General features: G+C 50.5%; 1 long non-coding RNA gene across 1 annotated transcript; it reads right to left on the bottom strand.

Moving 5' to 3' along the window:
* Positions 1-4,383: 4,383 nt before the first annotated feature.
* Positions 4,384-5,243, bottom strand: LOC129458020 (uncharacterized). Its single transcript, XR_008649505.1, has 2 exons — positions 5,012-5,243; positions 4,384-4,814 (listed from the first exon to the last, which is right to left on the bottom strand). It is a non-coding gene; the product is annotated as an uncharacterized lncRNA (long non-coding RNA).
* Positions 5,244-7,077: the final 1,834 nt, after the last annotated feature.

Genomic DNA, 7,077 nt, shown 5'->3' with positions numbered 1-7,077 from the left:
ATGGTTTTATTTTCCCTTCATATTTGATTGATCATTTGGCTGGATATAAAATTCTGGGTTGGATTTTATATCTGGGTTGAATCTGAGTTGAAAATCGTTTTCCTTCAGAATTTCGAAGGCATTTCTCCACTGTGTTCTGTTTAGTGCTTCTGATGAGAAGTTTGATCCCTTCCTGCTTTCATTCCTTTGTCTATTAGGTGTGTTTCTCTTTCTAGGACTTTCTGGATGTTCTCTTGATCATTTAGTTCTAAAATTTGATACTGATGTGCTCTGGTGTGAACCTTTTTTTTTTTTTTTAAACTCCCTGTACTGGGCAGCTTCTATTCAATTTTTTTTGCTTTAGTTATATTTTAAGCTTCAAAGAGCTTTCTTCTCTGACTGTTCCTTTTATGTCGTATTTTTCCAAGATTACTAATTTATAGCTTCCTTTTTGTTTTTTAAGGTTTTTCTACTTACTGTATATTCTTGGTGTCTGATTCTTCTGAGTCTTTTTTTTTTTTTTTTTTTTTTTTTTTTGAGACGAAGGCTCACTCTTGCCCCACCGGCTGGAGTGCAATGGCGCAGTCTCGGCTCACTGCAACCTCTGCCTCCCAGCAAGAGATTCTCCTGCCTCAGCCTCCCGAGTAGCTGGGATTACAGGCACCCACCAGCACGCCCGGCTAATTTTTGTATTTTAAGTAGAGATGGGATTTTACCACGTTGGCCAGGCTGGTCTCGAACTCCTGACCTCAGGTGATCTGCCTGTCTCGGCCTCCCAAAGTGCTAGGATTTCAGGTGTGAGCCACCACGCTTGGCCTTTCTGTTTGTTTTGACCCGTCTCTTTCATTTCAAATATCCGGTGATCCTTCATATTTAAGAGTGAGGAAGTCTTGTAAGTTAGTGAGCATCATAGTAGGGTGACCAGATGGCTAGAAGGCTGTTTTACTGAGAATCTTCAAGTAACATTTTGTGGAGATCTTTTCTAAGAGTGGAGGATGTGGGTGAAGAAGAAGCTCAATCTATCTAGAGGAGAATCTTCCAATTACCTGCCTGGAAAGGCAGTGACACCCAGCTGCTAGTGTTCTGGGAACAGCCAAAGAATCTGAGAGTCCATAGTTTACATATATTTTTAAATTACTGTCCCATTTTTCAAACTCCTGCGTCACTGTCACGCTGTGCTGTGACTAGTGTCTTGAGTTCCAGACTTGACTCAGAGCATCTCCAGGTCAACTTCTCCAGATAATAAATTTCTGGCCTCTTCCACGCAAAAAGAGAGGAGAGGGTGGCCTCCTATTGCTTAGCCCTGGGGCTCACCCCTGCTTTCTGTGGTACCTGGTGCCTTTAAGCATCAACTTTTTGGAGATTCTGTGGAGCACCTTGGTTCACTTCTCATCATACAGTTCTCTTGTATGCATGTGGGGTGTGACTTCCTCAGCTTTATGTGGAGACTGCTCCTCTACCTACCTTCCCATCTATAAAAATGTTTGGAAGTCTTTCCTCCCCAGTGGTTATCTTCTTATCTATTCATCCTTTTGACCCAATGGCTTTGTAATTCCATTATTAGTGGGGTGTTGTTTTTTTTTTTTGCAGGGGAGTGAGTGAGGTGGGATTTGGAAGGATGTATCAGTTATCCATTGTTACATAATATATCATGCCAAACTTCATAGCTTAAAGCAACTATAATTTATGATTTCTCATGATTCTAGGAACTGACTGGGTGACCTCTTTGCTGGTTTCAACCTGAGTTGACTCATACTGCTGCATTCGGTTATCATTGGCTGGCCTGGAAAATATAAGTTGGTGCTGGCTGTTGGTTGGGGTTCCTCAGCTCTCCCCGCTTGGTCCTTCATCTTCTAATATGCTAGACTAGCTTATTTAAAGGGTGGTCTCAGGGCAGTGTTCCAAAAAGTTAAAGGCAACATCACTTCCACTGAATTCTGTTTGTCAAAGCAAGTCAGATCAGGTTTAAGACTTTTTATCTTGATGGGAGGACTGACAAAATCACATTGTAAAGAGGCTTGTTTCAGGAATAGGAGAAATTATTGCAGCTATCTTTATGAAAAATCTATATGGTTGAGGCTGCAGTGAGCTGTCATCAAGCCACTATCTCTAGCCTGGGTGACAGACGGAAGCCCTGTCTCAAAAAAAAAAAAAAAAGTGGTTTTGCATATAATAAATGAATTAACATATGTAAAACGCATACTTAGCACACTGTCTGGCACTGGGAAAGGGATCAAATAATAGTAGTACCATTAAGTGTTTTTTGGGGAACAAATTCACGTCTCTAATAATATAACCACTGGAGATGGAATTTGAGAAAGAGTCTAATTTAAATCCAGGCTCCGCCACGTAATACCTTACAGGACTGCTGTGAGGATCAAAAGAATTCAAGCAGAAAATGCACCTAGAAGCATGCCTGGCACATCACAAATGCTCAGAACACGCTTTGTGTGCATCCCTGATTTCTTAGGTCCGGCACCAAGCATGAGCTCGGCTCCAACAGGGCCATCGTGATGAATAGCACCCGTCAGGTGTGGGGTGAGTTTTCTCCCACAGGGACCAGCCGCAGTGTGAAAAGCCATTTTGTCTCTTCTTTAGGGTTCTTCTACTCTTTCTCACACTCTCAGGTGATCAGCTCCCAGGTGTGCCTGTCTCTACATCTACAGCTCTGGTTATTAACTTGTGTCCCGTGGGTGAGCCTCATGGGGCTAAGATTAAAGGAGGAGTCAACAGGATCTGAGAAAGAGCCAGAGGGGCTCTCCTGGCTCTTTCTGGTTTTTTGTTTCTTTGTTTGTTTGTTTTGTTTTTTGTTTTTTTTCTGGTGGTCACACCAGTTTTCTTACACTGGTTCTTCTCATACAGTCAGGGCGGGGAGTGTGCTTCACAGTGAGTGACATTACAGACCCCATTTCACTGCCTAGCCACCTGCTTTTGCAACCTGCCTGGCCATTAGCCATTGGGAAAATGTGGATAACTAGAAAGGCAACCACCAGTGAAGGGAGCTGGTTCTTACCTTGTCCATGTGTGTCCTGAGCCTTGTGTGAATACTCCATCCTAACCTCTGGGTTTGGGTATATCAAAGAAATCCCTCATACTGCCCCGGGGAGCAGATGGGGAAGGATCAGATTTGTTTGGCAAGTTGCAGTGACATCTGTCTAAGGAGATCACCCGCGATTCTGGAAGGTGTTTTCTTACACTGGTTTTTCTCATACAGTCACATTTATGACCAACTTGTAAGGCTGGAGATTTTTCTCATGAACATAGTGTTTTGTAGTTTTTAAGGAAAAAAAAAAATCCCAGCAGAACTGCAACATCTAAGCTAAAACTTCTTGCCCCTGAAGTTTAGTTATTTGTCATTGTCCTCATTTGTGACTCAAAGGCAGAGAGAAGAGGGTTCACCCAAACACTCTGAAATATCTGTTGGCTGACCCAGTCCTGGGGAGGGCTGAGCAAATGTGGTGGAGAAGAGCAGAAGAGTGGCCTGGAGCCTCATTTGGGCATCCTGGGACACTCGGTGGCAAGCAGAAAGGGAATTCTGGAGCCCATGGCACGTAGTGTGAGGTCTAAGCAGATCCACTGCAGGCACCACCTCCTCCCCTAATGGAGGCTGCCTGCCCTCTCCAACTGTCCTCACCTACCTGCGTCACTGGCCACCACTGACCCTCTGGTGGGGAGGTAGCCAGACCCAAGGCAGCTGGGGACAGGGTTCCTCAGTTAGCTGGTGCCCCTCACCGCAGGGATTCAGTGACTCACTCTGAATGAAGCATCATAAATTTCTTCCTAATAGCACACTTGTCTCTGAACCATTCCAACAATTTGGCAGGGCAAGCCATTTGGCTCAAGGCAGCAAAGGTAATCCTCTGTTTATAAAGTGTCTCCTGCTGAGCACTGCAGAGGGGTGAGGACCACCACGTCAATGTCACAACATCCATTTTGAGCTGGCATGATCATGCCCACTTTACAGATGAGGGAGTGGAGTCCCAGGGAGATCATATGGGAAGAATTAGTGACTCTGCCCCTCCAGCCCAGCTGGGACAGACCCTGGCACCTCACCCCCAGCGGGCAGCACCATGGAGTGGCTGGCAGCGGGGGCCTTGGCAGCCGATAGCTAGGGTTTGAATCCTGGTGCTGGGTGACCTCAGACAGTTTCCTTAGTCTCTCTAGGGTCTCCTTCCCTCATGTGCGCAACGGGGATAATGCTTAACTCATGGGGCTTGCTTAGAGATTCAGCACAGTGCCAGCGCCCAGCAAGCGCCCCTGAGTGGCTGTTCGCTGGTGTACAGTCTCCAGGCAAGCGCCACGTGCCTCCCGGTAGCTCGCTCAGCATCGCTACTGGGCGCCCTGTGTCCTTCCTGTGGCACTCTATCCTCTCATTGTTCTTCCGAGTAAAGAAAGGTGGCCATCGACATTATATTATTTAATACTCCCAGGGGGCATTTGGGGAGGTATTATTAGCCCTAGTTGACAGGGGTGGGAACTGAGGCTGAGAGTTTGGGTGACTTCTCCAAGACCCCCCAGGGGCGTGCCAGAGCCAGAGTCAGACTCGGAATTCATTCAACACAACAGTTGCCAGGGGAAGCCCATGGTCGGGGACCAGCTGCCACCAGGGAAGTTCCGGATGCGGCTAAGTATTTTTGTCGTTGCATTCTTCCCAGGCAGCTCACTCCCTGGCTCTGGACAGTTGCCGAGGAGGTGTGACGGGGAAGGCAGAAGGAAGACTTCCCGTGGCGGGCGCAGGTCAGGCAGTGAGGCAGCCGAGCTGTCGCTTCCGGAGCTGACATTGCACATCTCGCTCATGCATGCGACGCTGCTGCAGACGAGGCCTCATGCCGTCCCTGTTTTCCACAGAGAGCGCCCGTCCCTTGCCCCCGCCTGCCCTGGCGCCCACCTGTGCTGCTGCCCTACTGCCTTCCAGCAGGGAGGAGAAAGCCGCCCGGGGCAGTTTGGAATCCACGTCCGGACCAAAGGACCCTTCCCCGCCACCGCGGGCGCCGCAGCCCTCTCTACCTGCAGCAGCCTCTGGGCCTCTCACCAAGCAGGCCGGAGCCTCCTGGAGCTTCTGCGTTGGGGGCGGTTGGGGGTCAGGGAGGGGCCTCTCCTGCTATCGCCACGCATCCTGGGGACACAGAGGTGGCATCAGCCTGGGCAGCGTCTTCAAGACTCCACACCTCAACGCCACCTCTGTGTGCCGGCCATGAAGGCTGGACTTCGTTAGAGGACCCGGCGGGTCCTGGAGCCGGCAAGGTCCCCGCAGTGCCCTGCCCGACCCCGCAGCCTCCCAGCCCCCGCCACGTGGGCCCCGAGCGCGCCGCCCTGCCCCGCGCCCCTCCATCTCCACGCTCCGAGCCGCGCGACCCCGCCAGGTCCCCGCGGACTGGAGGCGCCGGCCCCAGCCAGAAACAGCGGGAGCCAGCGCCGCCGGACTGCGCTGGGCTCGGGCTGCAGAAGCGGAGGGGCCCCGCGGCTCACCAGGCGGCCTCCTGCGAGGGGCTCAGGACAGCGCCTGCCCCAGCGGTGACCGGCCCTAGATGCTACAGACCGCCCAGGGGGCCACGGTCGGGCGGTCCAAGGCTGCCCTGCGGCGACCCGGCCTATGTCATAGGATTTCAGAGCTGCTAAGGGACTGGCCTCCTCTGCCGTCACCCACGCCCCGAGAGGGAGCTGCGGGGTGGGGGAATGGTTTAGACCTGGGGTTCCAGAAGCCCCGCCCCGCACGCAGGCCATGTCTTCCCTCCGAGGGTGACCCTGGGGAGGTCCTTTCACCTGTGGGCTGTCTCCGCACAGCTGGAGGGCTGCTGTGGAGGAAGGAGGCCTAGAACTTGCTAGATCTTCACACACACCCGCCAGGGAGCCTGGCCTCCCTGCGGAGCAGTCCCTGACACAGAAAAGGAAGGAATTAGCATAATCACCAATTACACTCTCTCCACTAGCTTCCCTGTGAAAATAATTTGCCGGTGCCCAGAGGCAGGGCTGCTCTAAACAGCCACCAGGTCGGGCGACGTGAGGCTCAGGGAATTGGGGAATCAAGCTGATTAAGTGGAGGCCGACCTCCTGGGGCTGTGTGTTCCCGCGGCTCTGAACGCATCGTCTTACACACAAAAGCAGCTCTAGAAAATGTGGAGAAGGCACGGAGTGATGCCAATGACGAAGATGATTAGACGGTTGGAAAATGAGATGGATGTCAGATTAAAGGTTAAGGCAACTAGGACTGTTTAGCCGGAAGGAGGAAAGAATGAGGAGCAGGAGCAGGCAACTTAATCATCTCTTCCCATGTTGCATGAAGAAGATACCCCTCGGCTCCTTCCCTCCCTTAGCCTGCGCTCTCCCGCCCCTCACTCCCTGTATCTTTATCTCACTCATCTTTGTGTTCTATTTACTTTTCTATCGTTTGTTTTTTTCCTTCTTTTCTTTTTCTGTTTGTTTGTTTGTTTTGTTTTGTTTTTTGTTTTTTGTTTTCTTTTTCGAGACCCAATCTCACTCTTCCAGGCTAGAGTGCTGTGGCACGACCATCACTGCAGCCTCCAACTCCTGGGCTCAAGTGATCCTCCCACCTTAGCCTCCCGAGTAGCTAGGACCACAGGCATGCGCCACCACACCTGGCTAATTTTTATTTTTTTTGTGGAGATGGGGTCTTGCTGTGTTGCCCAGGTTGGTCTTGAACTCCTGGCCTCAAGTGATCCTGCTGCCTTGGCCTTCCAAAGCTGTATTTACTTTTCAATTCATTTTGACCTTTATGGAGCATCTACTCTGTGCCAGACAATTTATCAGATTCTGGAGCTAACAATGATGAAAAGACAGGGTTTCTGCCTTGTGGGTCAGGTAGAGAAATGGGTCCATAACCTCAAACTATGCATACTGTAGGACCGTAGTGCTTCAGGTGCTATGGGAGCTCAGGAGAAGTGTGGGCTGCTCAGCCCTGTCTGGGCTTCAGGGTGGTTTGATGAGATGATGCCCCAAGTGGAGACTTGAAGAACGAATCAGTGAGCCAGGTGAGGACGGGTGGGAAGAGCATTCCAGACAGCAGAAGCAGCCTGAGTCTAGAAGGCTACATGCAGTGTTTGAAGGCAACTACGGCTGGCCTTTACTGAAGCCAAAAGT

This window comes from Symphalangus syndactylus, chromosome 19 (assembly GCF_028878055.3).
Source record: "Symphalangus syndactylus isolate Jambi chromosome 19, NHGRI_mSymSyn1-v2.1_pri, whole genome shotgun sequence".
NCBI lineage: Eukaryota > Metazoa > Chordata > Mammalia > Primates > Hylobatidae > Symphalangus > Symphalangus syndactylus.
The sequence above is the reverse complement of the archived record's forward strand: the minus strand, read 5'-3'. Positions and strand labels throughout refer to the sequence as shown.